At 41.5% G+C, this 16,539-nt stretch overlaps 1 protein-coding gene across 1 annotated transcript in view; it reads right to left on the bottom strand.

The window, feature by feature from the left end:
- AGBL1 (AGBL carboxypeptidase 1) overlaps positions 1-16,539 on the bottom strand; it is a 275,673-nt gene that overhangs the window by 95,193 nt on the left and 163,941 nt on the right. The gene's annotated exons all lie outside the window — the stretch shown is intronic.

Below are 16,539 nucleotides of genomic sequence, written 5' to 3'. Positions count from 1 at the left end.
CAATTGAGTGCTTTATTCAAGAAGGCACCTTTCTTCCCCACGCTCCCTGCATTTGCAACAGGTTAACTGCTATCACCCCATCTGACAGTGCCTTGAAAATTCATCAGTAGTCTATCCATGACTTTCTCACATACGTACTTTTTCCTGCTATCTGAACACTGTAGAACCCGGAACAAGTCACAGACAGGTTATAGCCTGAGGTATCTTGAGATTAAATGTGAGGTGGGGCTCTAAGTATGTCTGAAAAACTGTGTCAAATGAATTAGCTCTTAAAAGCAGTCTGGGAAAGCAAGAAGCTGAAATTTTGCAAGTCCTAAATTGGCAGCCTAATCCCTGGATCACTTCTCCTCTCTACTTCCACTTAAAAGTTTGCCTGTATAAATAACTTCAGTGTACAGAAAAGTGACCAGATTCTTGGCCCGCCCAAGCCTTATTTTCAGCTATGAATTTACCAAGTTTGGACATATTTCACCATGGGAGTAAAATAATTTTCTAATCCTGGCTGGTGATCACCATATGCCTTGGAACAAAAGAATTTATGGTACTTAAAACTTTATTCTGGCTAATGTAAAAGCAGATGCTATTCATAAAGTGTCTAACCTTGTTTGAAAAATTCTTAATAAGGTATTTGTCTTCATAATGCCATCCACTATGGGGATCCTCAGGTTAATTATGTGTTATATAAAGAACCAATCGTTGCATCTTAATTTCATGAAATGGCCTCATATTCTTGTATTATATTACACAACACCTTGTTATGTTTCTGTGTGTCTTTGAAGTAAAGTATTTAAAGCAACAATACTGGGAACTTCCAAAGTAGTTTGTATCTTAAAACTCATTGTGCTATAAACTGCAACGGAGGAAATCGTACAGCCTTTCCCTCTCATCTCAACAAAATACGTGCTATTCTTCTCATCACAGAGGTGATGAAAAACTACGTTGGCCAAAATGACACATCAAGGCTAACGTGCTTTTCTTCCCCATCCAAAATGAGACCCCAGGATCACGGCACCAACACAGGGACTGAGGCACTAGAGTAGATTTAGTGAGAGGCCAACACAGCATGACCCTTACATTGCCCCCGTTACTCCAGCCTGATAACGCTCTGCCCCACGTTACCTCCAGCGCTCTGCTCCCACACCAGCACGTTACGGAGACTAGCAGAGCAGTGAAACTGTGTCTTGGTCTGGCAGCAATGACATGGAGAGGAGAATCCAACGGGATGGCGAGCCCACTTCCTGCCACGCTGCCGCCAAACATCCACACCACGGCAACGCCTCTCCCCAGCAGAGTGCTCAGCGTCACTTCTGCACACTGCTGCGCTCTCCGCACTGTAACACTTTGTTCCTCCCCTTTATAACTCAATAGTTCCGGTATCCCTAATGCTTTCCCTGTATTGAAGCTGCCTTCCAGGCCACTAAACACTTCCATGTGCTCGCTCCAGCCCCTTTCTATCACTGCTTTGTCTCTTACAAAAGAAATGACCCATAATAAACACAGCACTCGACAGGAGGTATTGCTACTCACATCTAGAGGGATATTATAACATCTTCCAAGTCTACCTCTTTCCCTACACATGCAGGCATCTTATTCACTTTTTTCTTTATTGCTGCTGCTACATATGGCACAGACATCTTTATCAAGCTGTCTTTATAATAGCTACTTGTGTTCTCCTGAATGGTTAGAGCTAATTCAGAGCCCAACCATGTGTCTGAATGCTTTAAACTACGCCTTCAAACATGCTTTACCCTGCCCACTGACTATGTTTCATCTTCCATTCTAGTACCCACAATCTTTCAATCCTCATTCCTACTGTATAATTTGTATCAACTGCAATCAGTAAATCTTATTATCTGTTTTCCTTTCTTTCCAGTCATAAAAACTATAAATATTGACCAGCACCAACTCACAGAGTGGTAGCTGGAGTCAACTTACTATCAGTTTCTTTCCATTCCAAGGATGCTTTATGCATCCTACCTATTTTTTCCAGTCTTTTAACTAGATTTTGACTACACAAATGATCCTTTTGTGTCTCACCCTAAAACTCTCAATTTCTTGATGCCTTTTTTTTGCAGGAAGCTCTCTTTTTATCAGCTCTGACTCATCTGTGATGCCCAGCAATCCAATCTGCATAAAAATTAGTCTTGGTTCACCCTTGAAAGCTAGAAGTAAAACTTTATATGCCATTTCTCTCTCCTTCATCCTCCAATCCCTATACCTCTTTAAAAAAACCCCACCATATTATGGAGGCACTATTAACACTCAGCCACTGTGTTTCCTCATCCCTGTTTTATTCCAAAGCTTGTGATTCTGTTATTAGTGGTTCTCTTATCCCATGGAGTAAGTTTTTAAACATGAGGAATAATAATTAGCACCTTGTTAAACATGTTTTAGACAGTCTGCTATCTAGTCAGCTGGCCATTTTTAAAGATTTCTTTTTAGTAGTTCAAATCCTCTGTTCCTTACAACTCCTATAGGAGAATCACCTGATTCTGAGAGTTATAACTTTAGCCAAATATAAAATAATGCAGCAGACAACACACAAGCATTGTCTTTGTGTATAAACCAGCCTGCATGGTCCCATAGCATCCCGCTCTGTTCCTGTCCTGGCTGCCTACCAGCTCTGCCAATGTACTTGTGGCTCCAGGGCAGCACAAATCGCTCCAGAATGCATTCAAATCTCAGCCTACACAATTTCTTATTATTCCAGTCCTGAGGGTCTCATATTTTCTTCCAGAGCATTTTCATCACACCTTGAAGCATACTTCTTTTTTCCAGATCTAACTCTCCTCTCCACAAAAATCACTCGTTTCCTCCAAGATCTTCTGCCAATGGCCTCAGAGCAAAGCTTCCACCTGGGGTGGTTTTCCTGCCCGACCACATCACGTGCCACATGCCAGCTTCCACGGTGGAATGATTATGTACACGTGTTCAGAAGAGATTATCCTGAGAGACTCTGCATGTTGGTCTCCTTAAAAACATACTTTAAATAGGTCCTCACAGAGATCCACAGGTGAGGACACAGAGGCATCTACTGTTCTGCACCTTCCTCTCCCCTTCTAATTTTCATTACTCTAACATTTCCTGAACTGTATGTCCATCCCCTTACGCTGATACAACTCAAGAGCTACCGGAGGCTTTTTTCCTAAATTATAAATGACTCCCCCCAGGCTAATTTCTTTTTTTCCGTATCACAAATTCTCTTTGGTCATCTTCAGCAAACACCGTCAAAGCTGGCCTCCCCACCTATCACTCCCTACAACCTCAGGATCAGTGACAGGAAGCAACTATGGTTCTACAATTTATTGTATTAGCACTTCTGAAACAACAAAGGAGTCCTTGATTTTCCAAGCCAAAGACACATGGGAAAGCACAAAAAGCATCTCTGCTTTATCAGAGAGGAAAGAGACACTGCATAGGAGAGGGCTTCCCCCAGCCTGGTAACTGCTCCCTTTGAAGCTGAAGGATGAGAGTACAAGCAAGAAGCTTCTTGGTTGTTTTCTTACAGGTGTCAGAGTAATCATTCTGACACAGGACCTTTCTTGCCGCTCGTCACATTTAACAGAAAAATAGGCTATAACAGTGAAAATCTGACTATTTCTTTTTTCTTTTTCTTTCTTTTGAATACTCTGTACTAGTCACCTAGAGAATGGCTGATGACACTGAGGGTAAATTCAGGCAAAAGTACTGCAAGACCCTCTTTGATGTCTGCTCTGATTTAATACAGGTTACGTAACGAACATGTAATACAATAATACCAAATAAAGAGTTAAACAATACATAAGAAAGCTGAGTCAAAGGGAAATTTTACAAGACAGCCCAAGGGGAAGTCACCAATCATTTCATTAAGAGACTGGGTTAGGAGGGACATCCTGCAATAACTCCCGGGAATGTGGACTTCACAGTCAGAAATCAAACATCAGGAAAGTTCTTTCAGGTGAAACAGCTGCCATCAACTGCTAACCAGGGTTTACAGGTCTACAGTAAAGGCTCATTTTTATCACCAGCCCACATGTCCAGTGATACAAAGTAAACTGACGGGCATGAAGATGGCTGACGGATATTTTCACCTTAATTTTGGCTGGAAATAATGATTATTAAAAGGAAAATGAAAATGGAGATCAAAACTGAAGCTTCTGCTTTATTATAGGAGAGATGAAGCCATGGCACTTGTCCATGAGGAACTGAACCAGTAGTGCACACATGACCTTAGACATTTGAACTTATTTACCAGAGGGGTATCAGTTAGACCTGGCAGCTGGATGCAGACTTTTGCAAACTACTTATAAGCCTTTTCCCCTATATAATCCCACCAGTACAGGCTCAGTTTAACATCTCCACTTACTGTGCTTTTGGAGAGAAAGAGAAAAAGAAATCAGGTCTTTGAAGATGGTAAGGAACAGACTGAAGAAAGGGAGACAAGATCAGAGAGACAGAGCTGGGGTGAGGGGGAGGCATCTATCTCTAGCAAGTGGGATAACTGATGTGACTCACACAAAAGCAGTTTACGTGTCGCCTTGTTCTGCTGTCAATGTTTCCACGTTGGCTTTTTCAGAGATGGAGACCAGCAGGAAGCAAACGCACAGCAGCCGATAAATGCTTCACCTCCTAGAGCATCAGGTGAGAAGCACACAGTCCTTGTAAAAATAAACTATAAGTCTCTGAGTCTTTGAAAACCTACTGACCATTCACAGAAAGCAGGCAAACCTTTATCAGCAGACAAGATGCTGACTCCAGATTACAGGCTTTCAGGATTTCTCATTTTGCAGCCGTACTACCTGAGAAAATTTGCATAAGAACAAGCTGCCTTTTTCTTAGGAGTCCTTTTCAACCTGCTTTTATGATTTCTACTGAAAATTATAATCCTCTGTTTGTGACACTGCAATCATTTCTACTACAATCAAGTGTTCTGTCCAAAAGGAGGATTACTGCTTCATTTTGGGGAAGTATATGGACTTTCAGAGGAACAAAGCAGCCAATTTCCAAGCAAATGACCTTGATAATAGAGAACAAAAGAAGAGAAAGATGTAAAAACAACACTACAGTTGATTCCATCTGCCATTTCCAAGAGGCATCTGATGCCCTTTAAGTTCATCAAACCTGATGTTTCCTATAGATGTTTGTACGACGGAGTTGGAAAAAGCGGCAAGAGACATTTCTCTTTGCTGTGCCTCTCCAACATTCACTCAGATCTTTCCTTTGACAAGCTAGTAATGCTTTAAAACTAAGCATCAGAGACACATATATAAAAACCTCACTGCAGTGCACAGCTCCATGCTTTTAGCAGTGTCCTGTGAGGAGCATCACTGCACATGGTGCCGAATGCCAAACAACTGGCTTAAACCTGTGCCTCTGGCAGCTGCTCTGAAATCCAAAGAACAAACAGTTAAAAAAAAAAAAAAAGTACCTTTGTTTTGTCTTTTTTTTTTTTTTGCAAGAATGTAATTTAGCTTGACTCTTCACAGAACAATTTGCATGGGATTACCCACAATGCACTGCATTATGGTAATACATTTCAACCTCTGATGCATATTAGACTGACAGTGTTAAAAATCTGTCAAAGGAAAAATAAATGATACAGGAAAATGATGATGTAAGACAGGACAGTAAACATTCTGCACTTGTGTAATCTGCCAAAATTCAGTCTAAAATTGGCCTGGGAAAGAGAACAAGAGTATTGTGCACTCAGAACAGCTTTAGGGAATGTTCCCAACTCAAGCAGAAAACAATACCTGACTGAGACACGGATGTAATCGCGAAGGAACGGAAAGTACAACAAACCAGAACTAAGAGCTGAGTAAGAGACAAGGAGAGATTTTCTTCATTTCTTTGATTTCCCTCTGGGTAGCAACCTGGAGGGAATATTCCCTCTTGCTTATCCAAGGATGGTTCGATTCACTGCACTTCACCACACACATTCGCTCACTCTGCCTTCTGCTCCCCTCCAAGCCCTGTTGCATCTTTGTCTGATGCTGGTAGTGATCCCTCACAGATCCCAGACTGTCTCTGTGTTCAGAAGCAGCCGTCCTGGAACAGTGAGCCCCAGGGCTATATCAGTCACAGAATCCAAACTACCAGCATCTCCTTCCTGTGGTCACAGATGGCTACTCAGCCCTTCCGCAGGCTTCACCAAGGGAGCAAAGACTCCCTCATGTTTTCTAGCACTGAGCTTGCGCTTTCCCATAGTAAAAAGCTGCAGGAAAACAGTATCAAATGTAACTCTCCCCTTCAATTCCACACACTTTTCCTGGTAATTCAAGTCATCAGATAGTACTCCTCAAATCCCTAATCGAGAGGTGAGATGTCTGATTTGCTATCCAGTGAAGAACCATTTAACTGGCCAAGAGACTTTTCTGCAAATCCCCGATATACACAAGCGCAAAGGATGCCAAGGCAGGAACAAGGCATAGGGCTGGTTGAGGGGAGGGGATAGAGTGAGAAGCAGTATTTTCCACCTAAGTCTTCCCATTAGTCCTCTCAAAGCTAAGTCACAGAAAAACGAACAAAACAGGGGATGCGGCCAAATTATATTTGCTGAAGAGGAGTTATAGAGATTAGTGTATTAATTAATCAAGACAACGATGTCAGCAAGGGCCTGACCTTTATTCCTGCCCTAGTAACAGCTTTGTCCCTGGTGACTTTCTGCTTGCATGCTAAAGCCATTTAGATACATCCCTCAATTAATTGCAGGATACGGTCTGGGAGATAGGAGAGCAGTACTGCAAGCGGGGATGCTGAATCAGAGGAGGGACCTAGTCAAAGGCACCTCATCAAGGGCATCGGCAGAGCGAGGGAAGAGCCCACAATCCTCTTTACCTCTCGCACCTCACCTCCCATTGCTAGAACAAAATGGTTTGAAGCTATTAATCTAGAATTCTGCTGTACATTTATTTTTCTTTTTTTTAAATCAGAGACTAACAAGAAATAGAAATTAAGTTTCAAAAAAACATCCCACCCCAAAACAAAAGAGTCTGTTTTAAAAAGAATATGTGTTTTTTGTAATACAACAGCAGCAATACAGAAACTCACTCAGACAAAATGACAGCTGCTGAGAGCAGGACAGTAGTTAGATTTGCAGTTATCCTCTGCTTCTCCCCCTCCCCCTGGGACTAAGTCCTTCCCTTGGGCGGATGAGCTGCCCATCCTCATATTCTGGGGAGTCTGGATTCCTGTATTCAACGTCCGTCAAACAGCAGCTTCACTTTCAGCTTCTTGAGTATCAGCCTGAGGACAGACAGGTCCAGCTGAACACCACTGTCACTCTAACAAAGAATCTCAAAGCTCTCCAGGTGTACCTGGATGGCAGAATATAAGGTGGATAGGGAGCTCCTGCTGACCCCATCAGCAGGGACAGACGGTGGAATCTGGACAGGCTTAGGACGATGACATACAACCACAGACTTTCAGGCAATAGGAAGATTAAAAAGCCATGTGAGTTGAGGAGAGTGGTGATACTCAAGGATGGCAGCAGATGGAATCAACACTGGAAAATGTCTGCTTCTATCAGAATAGCTGTTATTATACCAAATGAGAACCTGAATCTGCTTTTTGCGTCCCAAGCAAAAGCAACAAACATATCTACCCATCAATCTTGACCACATGTTCCATCAGTCTGGACTCTGATCCATGGACTGACTTCCTGGCTTCACCTTAGACCTGCCTTGTCAACATAGACCTGCTAGGTTGACCCAGTCACCATCACTGGACCTGAATCTGATTCAGTGGCTTATGTTCCTGGCTTGAGCTTGGACCTGCTTTAGCACCACGGACTTGACTAGTGAACTGGGCTCTTGGTTGAACCTGACTGTCCTTCACAGACCTGGCTTGCTCACCTTGCTCAGCAGTGGTAAGACAGGGCCTTGGCTAGCAAAGAGAGATATCTGGTATTAACTCCATTTTTCCCATTGCTATCACTAGTGTTTCTTTTCTCAGTACAGGCACTCCAAACTGTACATCTCAACCCCAGATGAGCAACAGTGAAGAAGCTGTGACTTGAAAAAGAGAAACTGGTCTCTCAATCTGTCTGTCTATCACTAACTGAGCTGAACCTGCCTATTCCTTCCACTTCGACTCTACAGTCCTTCACATTCAGTCTCAATGTTGGGGAAATCTCAGACAAGAAGGGTCATGATGTTGATGATGGAAGCTGGACTGGCACATACTCAGCTTTCTTCCACACTCCTCAATATGGAGGTTATAATATCCTAAACCACAGCTAGATGAAGACCAACTTCACTGCGTTACCTTATGCACACTCGTCTGACACCTTTCTATCCATAGATAACACATGTGACTTCTCAACCATTATATTTGAATTTGGTCAAAAAGCTTTCCAGAACAAATAAATCTTTTGATTTTAGGTGCCAAGTTAATTTTTGTTAAAGCCAGCAGAGTTACCTCATTTTAGAATCCAGCTACAAAAGTGGTTTTCTTTTCCCCTTCCCTAGTTATTGTTGGCAAACATTGGTTCTAGTGAGAGAAGCTATTTCTGGACTTTTACTAGCAAGTCTTATGTTCAGAGACTAAAGGAAAGAACTGGCTGACAGTGGAAAAAACATCTGAAATTACTTTCAGGAAACACCAGCTTCTGCCAAGCCCCTGTGCACATTTCTCTGGAAAAATAAAAAAAAATAAATCACACAACAAAAAAACAACCCCACAAAAAAAACACCAACCTAAAGGCTTTATTACCTGCTACTAGTAGAGGTCACACCTGTGAGGATCAGCAAGAGAAAAAGGCACCTGTGGAAAGTTCTTTGTCTCAGACTGACAATCAACTGCATGGTCACTCCCATAGATGCCCTCTTATACTAATTTCATTTGTGCCTCTTCTTTGGCAGAGGAAAATTCTGTGCTTGGTAGTACAAAATGACTGCTAAATATGATTGAGGCGGAGTTTCTAGCAGATTTTTGTACATTGTGTTGTCTCCTGCTTGGGCTGGATGTGCACTCAACAGACACGTTCATACGTCTGCGCACGCACACACACACGTGATCACAGATGCACAGGGACACACTTCTAAGACACAGGTACCATAACAAACAACACCAATTTATAAGGACACGATTAAAATCATATGTTCATCAGACACACTAGTGCACATTTGCACACTTGAAGGTCTGAGAGAACACGTTTTCCCACACACATGTATGCACCCACGTTCAATCATAGTTTTACACCAGCACCCTTCCTAGTTTGCACTCACAAACGTTCACTGCACATAAACACCCCACCAGTACAAACCCTCACCTAATGTGTGATTCAGGAAAGTACAGGCAGGTAGCTAACTGGGAACAGAGAGATTCATATCTGTTTTTCTCTTGTAAACTGTGCACATGGTCTTCATGCATTTATTAACATCATGCTAATAATTTCTAGTAATTAGTGTTATAATAGGAAAGCGTAAGCATACAGATCACGGTCCTTTATAAATGAATTAATTACATCCAACAATACCTGTCACCCCCAATAAATACAAAGGGATAGCAGAAAATTGTTTTCTTATTTCCCAGACATTTGTTTCAGTGTAAAAGGGATTTATTCATCAATGAGCTAGGAAACAACACAATAAAAATGACTAAATGGAAACATAAAAATTAAGCCCTTTTACAAAGAGCCAAGCTGAGCAGTACTATTACCCAGACTCTTCCAGACTCCTAATGAAAAATCAAAAATGATTGGCAAATGATTTGGGAAAAATGTACCCTGTTCTTTTTCACTTTGTACGTGAACATAGAACACCTGCCAGCAAGTGACGGATCATGCAGGCTATAGTCATGCGTAACCATAAACCTGTGCTATGCTTTCTGTGCCTCAGTGACACCAACCTTGCCCTGTTCATGCTTCTCCACCTTGCAGTCTCTGCCATTCCAGTTTCAGACTGGAAAATGCAACAGATCCAACCTTCAACAGGCCCAGCTCTCCACCGCTTATGAATTTCCCCCTGGAGTTCTCCTAAAGCCACTCCAAAGTCCCTTGGTCTGGTGTCAGTCTTAAGCCAAGGAACAGAAAAACAAATATTCAGCTACTGAAAACATTCAAATCAACCTGTGATAAACATCTCCCCTTTTGCGCTATTCAACTCTGCAGCCCTCTTCTGCATCCAAAACCCACTAAAGATTATGTGCAATTAGTAAAGACAAAGTCTTAATTCAGTCCCTACAAGATCTCTTATCAGTAAGAGCTGTGGGCACATCCATTCATAGGGGCAGAACATTCACTTGTAGGTAAATAGTAAGCTTACAGAGACAGGTTACCACGAGTTGGATGTGGAATTATCCTCTCCACATACACTACTGCTGACTTTCCCTCCAAACAGAAAGCAAATTCTTTACAATCTTATAGACTGAGTTCTCTATATATAAAAAGTGATTTTGTGCTGTTGCACGCACAAGTGCCATGTGCCACAGAGGAGAGAGAGATCTTAAGGCTTTGTTTTTTCTCTTTTATTTTTTCCCTTTTCTTTTTAAATGTAAGCATATATACATAAATGAGATGTATTTTGGTGTTATGCCAGGCCTCTGTAGTATTGATACCAAAATATTACGGGTAAAACACTTCTGGCTGTCTTGGGAGCATTCCGGCTCTCTCAAAGAGAAGGCCTGCAATTACTGATTCTGCCTTTTTAGAAGCTCTTTCAGGTTTAGAATCTGGTTGAGGGGTTATAAGATCTCACATTTAATTCAGTTTATCATAGCTGCACACTCTTAAGTGAAATCAGTGGAACTGAAGAGTAGGATACTTAATGAAGCACCTTGGGGATCGAAATACATTATTCAATGTTCATGAAATAAACCTCTCTCCAAAATTTTACCGTCTCTTATTTCAACTAGTCAGGATCTCCAGCAATGCCAGCTTGACCTTAAATGCCATCTGGACTGTATTTATGCATTCTGAGCAAGTCTAGAAGAGCCACGTGCTTCTCGTTCTTCAGATGCATGAGCAGATAATAAGCTATACCACAATGAATTTGATATCTTTTCAGGCTGTCCCTCTTTTAAGAACCTTTTCACAAGAATTCATAAATCTACCCGAGCTTTTTCTCTCCCAGAGAGTATCACAAAAGATTACTCCAAAGAGACATAGAAAATACTGGTAAGATTTCTCTTGCTTTCTAGCAATGAACTCAGAAGATATCATTCATGTTACACCAGTCAACAGCAGACACTGAAAGGTTAGCTGAGTACTCTGATATCAAGAGTCTGCCCTTGTAATTAGTATCAAAGGCATGAATAACAAGTCACCATTTACACATCTATGGGATACCAAGTATCTCTGAATCAACAGGTTGAGGATACTTAGATGGGATCTGACTCCACATCTCCAGTTGAAATGGTCTTGCTTTGTCCTGTCCTCTTCTGCCACAAAATCCATCCATGTTGTTTTAATTCTCAAAATGTTTATGCTGAGATAGACATTTCTAAAGAGCTGTAGAAGACCCTAAAAAAAGGCAAGAAGAGTCAAGGAAGATACAGTGTGCTCCTTTCAACCTTTTTATAAAGACTAGATGAACAATAAGGAGAAAACACTAGAAGGGATAAGCCTTTTCCCCTTATTCTACAATGCAGCAGGTAACATCAGCTTAAAGAAACAGTACTAACAGGCATCCCTGTGCTGTTTTGCTTTCCACCACCTTGGCACTCCTCACGTCAATAAGGTGTCATTGAATTGGACTGTTCAGTGGGAGGAGGCTGCCCTACCTTTCTGCTCCAATCTCAGCTGGAAGAAGAGATGAGGATTGGGTCTCAAAAGGCATTCATCTCCTCTGCACATGGTAGCCTACGGGACAGCAAGCAACACATGCCAGTGTTGAGAGCATGCTGTCCTTCAGTAGGTTTCATTGAATACTATACACCACACTTCACATCTCCACTCTGATTAGGTACAAATGTAAAGGAACTGAAAGACAGATTTCCCCTCTAGCTTTGCGTTTACTAAAAGGTCACCAAGGAAGTGTGAATTTTTCCTGTGAACAGAGATATCAGAAGCTAATGAAACCTGAACTCCATCACTGCTGCGTGCATTTTCTTTTCAGTCTTCATTCCAAGATGAGCTCCCTTTCCCCTTCACAGGCTACTACAGACTCCCACATGTGCTATGCAAGAAAGATTTAGCAGGGAGGCTGAGGGTTATGCATTTCCGTCTTCTCCTCACCCTACCAGCACTAGCAACTGTGATAGTGTCACACAACAGCAGAATGCAGCTCAATCCATCATCGTTTTAGCTGCACTTAGCCCAATGTAGACCCACAAGTAGCCCCATGTGCTATTACACATGTATGCACGAGATATATGCCCTTGTATGTCTCAAGCAGTAAATAGTGAGACCAAACACATACGTTTTGCGTTCTGCCTATGAGCAGAGGTAAATGCACACTCAGGCACATACACACACCCTTGTGCACAACTTCTTCCAAGCGTAACGTGCAAACGCGTCCTCTAGTGTGCATACCAGCACACAGCTAGCTACAGCATATACAAACACACTTGAAAAGCACAATTACATACATCCTATTGTATGCTGGTGCTCACTCACCATTACAAACTTGCATGCTTATGTCTGTACTCAAACCACACACCCTTCTTGACCCCCGCCTCTAGGAATACGAGAAGCCAAGAATCAATAACCACTTACAGCCCTTCAATCCACCACTACCCACTTTGTCCTCCCCTGTTTACAGTCACAGACAAGCAGACTAAAGATATGGGACATCAGTATGCAGAGGAGGAGAGGTGGGCACTGTGTCAGCATAAGAAGCAGGGAGAAGCTGCTGAATCTAGCAGAGGCTGTTCTTACCTCCTGCAACCAACTCAGCAGAGCTGCCACTATCCCAGAAACCTTCTGCTGTATTCCCAGGACATCAGTGCAACCAGACAGAATGGAACAGGGCAATAATCACAGGCCACTTTCTTGAAATATCACAACTGTTCATAAGAAGATTCAGAAATAATCTAATTCTTATCTGTTTCCAAAGCCTGAGCAATGATCTTGTCCACATAAAGACGTGCTATGTGATCAGTATCACCCTAAAACAGCTGGACGTGGAATCCTGCAGAGGAAACAGCATGAAACTAAATACACTTCAGGCACAGCAGGTCACCTTCAAAATTGTCATGGTGCTTTACTGACCTTTTAAAGAGAATAAGCATACAAATGCAGCGCACCTGAGAGTGGTCAATATCTCTGCCAATGAATTTCAACCAACTTTGCAGCATCCAGAATAACCAAAAAGCTGTCGGTATTCCCAAAGTCTGAAAAGCTCTAATCATGTATCTTTGTCACAGCTCCCAGCCTCACCTGCACAACCAGCAGCTGAACATCCCAGAGCTACTCAATCTCAGCTCACAACACGGCCTCATTCTTACAATCCAGAGCTTCTCACTGTGTCTATATTCAGAGATCTCACTTCTGCATTATAAGAAAATCCTATTATGCCAGGCCTAAATCTCTCCTGGGCAGAGACTGGCATTAATATAAATATAATTATAGTTGTTTAATAAATGTATGATGTCTGCCGATCTATCTTGTTAAATTAACCACAGGAGTGAATTTTGCATTAGTCATGACAAGGCCCATTTTCAAAGCTGACATTTAATACCAGTCCCCAGTACAAATCGTACTTCAGGGTACACAAATCAAAGGATTTGGTGAGAATCTGAGAGGGCTGAATGTGCGAAACCACGCAAGCAGTGCTGGTTATTAGCTGCAGGTATCCAGTCTGTGCAACACGTTTACCGAGAGCTGATCAACCTGGTAAGAAATTCAAGTCATTTCAGTGTCTATGGGGGTTAGCAAGGTTGTGCTCGGCCCAGAAAAAGCTTGAACACTTTGACCCCTGGAAGCCCTTCCAATCACTAAGCATACTGGCTTCATCAGAAAAGTGACCTTTCTGTCGTTCTTTTGGAGCCAGCCTGAGCTCTGCTTTCAGATCCCATTTATTTCATTCTCCCTCACTGGAAAAGACAAAAGGGCTGCGTTTAAAAGGTCATTGCCAAATTGGTGTCCACCTACCTACTGCAAAATCCAGAAGGGCCATCATACTGCAGGGAACATAGAGCCCATGACATAGCACGTTCATGGCTTTTATTTTTGGTGGAAAGGTTCCTTCTAGTAGCATAGGCCCTAGTGTTGACCTCAGGTGCCTGTTCACCTGGGTGCAAGACACCTGAAAGCTTCGAGCAAGGTTCAAAGTTACTCAGACTTGTTTATGTTGTATTATGGGGTTGTTTCCCTTCTTATCCATCATCGCCAAACAGTGAGGCATATATGTTCTGGATCATCACGACATGGTTATACAGCTCTGCTCCCTAATGTGGACAACAGCCAGATCCAAGTCTATTACTTCTCAGGGCTGGGAAGAAAAAGGCAAGGAAGGCAATAAAAATGGAACTGAAGGTAAAGTATAATGGAAAATGAGAGTGGCAAAGTAAAGTGCTAGATTCCTCCTCCACCACTGTTTTCATGTAGAGTTAGTATTATCAAATCCCATCAGTCAGCATCCAAGCCCCATCCCTAGAAGTATTCAACACCAGGTGGGATAAAGCTTTGAGCATCCTTATCTAGTGGAAAGTGTCCCTGCCCATGGCAGGGGGGTTGGAACTAAATGATCTTTAAGGTCCCTTCCAACCCTAACCGTTCCATGACTCTATGATTTGAATACCCTTCTCGCTCCACTTTCAATTATCTTGCAAGATAAAATCATTTTATAAACTACCAGCTTCCCCTGCAAATCATCCCCTGCCTCTGCATCTGCAATTTGCTGACCAACAGCTTTTAAAGGAATTACTACAAAAAAAGAGTACTTTCCACCAAAATGCAAACTGCCCTTCTGATCCTGTGGGAAAAGCAAATCCATGTATCTATTTTAAGCTATATTTTATATAATAAGTCATCTCCAGCAGGACTAAGCTACTGTAAAATAGACAAGATTTGAGTTTTTTTAGCCCCAGTTGCACATAGCTCTACTTTGCTCTCAAATTCATTTGCAATATCTTCCTCAAACTCATTAAAAAAAAAAAAAAAAACAACATCTTTCTCATTGTTACTTTGTACGAATCTCTGATTCAATGTTCTTGTGGGGTTTGGTCATTATTTACAGCACCCTCAAAGGAAACTTTCTGCTTTATTCCAAAAGCTAAGAAGAGGTGGGACACAGTGAGAGATTTGGTTAGAAATATTTTGAGAAAAAGCTTATTTATCTAAGCCAAAACTTCTTGGTGGGAATATAACAGATTAGAGGTGACTTTTATCAGGAAGAGCTGCTTAGCTCATGTGACATTTCTGATCAGACCCTGCAAGAAAGATACCCTTTCCGGTTTTGCTCCCCTCTTCCCTATGAAAAATTAAATATTAATTGGAGCAGTGGTTTAGAGTGGGGCTGTTCCATCTTAGATGACTATTGTTGCTACTGAGTTATAGAATTAGTCTCTTTCTGGCTCAAGGAATGTCTCGTTATTTACACAAGATGTAATAATTCTTATATGGGAAGCAGGGACAAGTTCAACAACGAACTATCTGGTGATCCAAGTTCTTGCTTTGAATCAGGCAGACTAGCATCTGAGTTTTCTTCAGCCCAAAAAAGAGGGTAATGATCTATTCTGAGGATCTTTTTTTTCAGTAAGTTACTTTAAAAGGTTGTGTTTTTCCCTCTAGTGCAAAATGGGGACATAGCTTGAAATATCAGGAAGTTTCAAAGACAGCACCTGCTTTCCACAACTATATATTGATATTTTTCTCTCCTGAGGTGAAAGGTGCTGAGGAAGCATTGACTATGGTGATGATGACGACAACAGAAAATGAGGTAAATCATCTTTGAAGGTGTGTGTAAGCCCTAGTGTCAGCGTAGTAAGACGTTGGTCTCTTTAAATCTGATCTCTAAAGCAGAAAAAGGTGCTAGGACTAAGCGAACAGTCAACAGAGTGGAAGATTTCTCATTTATGGGGCAGAGGGAACAAACTGAGTAGAAATATCTTACAGATGCCAATCCATGGCAGATACACAGGGTCCTGAAAAGGAACAGTATATGTTAGCTGACCTAATAAATCCCAGAGGAAGAAGTGGTCAGGGGAATGATAATCGGTATTTAGCATCATTGTTATTAAGGATGCCCCAACTATAACATACCATAATCTTTGAAAAGACTAACAACATTATGGATAGAAAAAGAAACACCTCTAACAAACTAAAAGCACTACTTTAAGAAATATATCTGTTTAACAATGTTATCAATGTAAGAATTCCTATAATAGTGTTCTAGAACTTATTTTCTAGTTGTGGTATCAAATGCTTTCTTACTGTTCTTTAGTATCAATTGTCTACTTTTTAGCTTCTTATATCCATTTCCCACATTACATTGGGTGATATCTATTTTCCCTGTTTTCTTTGTTCAGAGACAATAAATCTATGCTTTTAACCCTCAAAAGATTATTGTCATCAGTCACATTTAGGAAAATAACCTCTACTGTTGTTTACTCATTATATTCAGAGACACTAGTAAACAATTAGTGCTAACAAACAAGAAACTGAGACGAAAATAACAG

Source organism: Tauraco erythrolophus, chromosome 14 (genome assembly GCF_009769465.1).
Source record: "Tauraco erythrolophus isolate bTauEry1 chromosome 14, bTauEry1.pri, whole genome shotgun sequence".
NCBI classification, from domain to species: Eukaryota; Metazoa; Chordata; class Aves; order Musophagiformes; family Musophagidae; genus Tauraco; species Tauraco erythrolophus.
The sequence above is the reverse complement of the archived record's forward strand: the minus strand, read 5'-3'. Positions and strand labels throughout refer to the sequence as shown.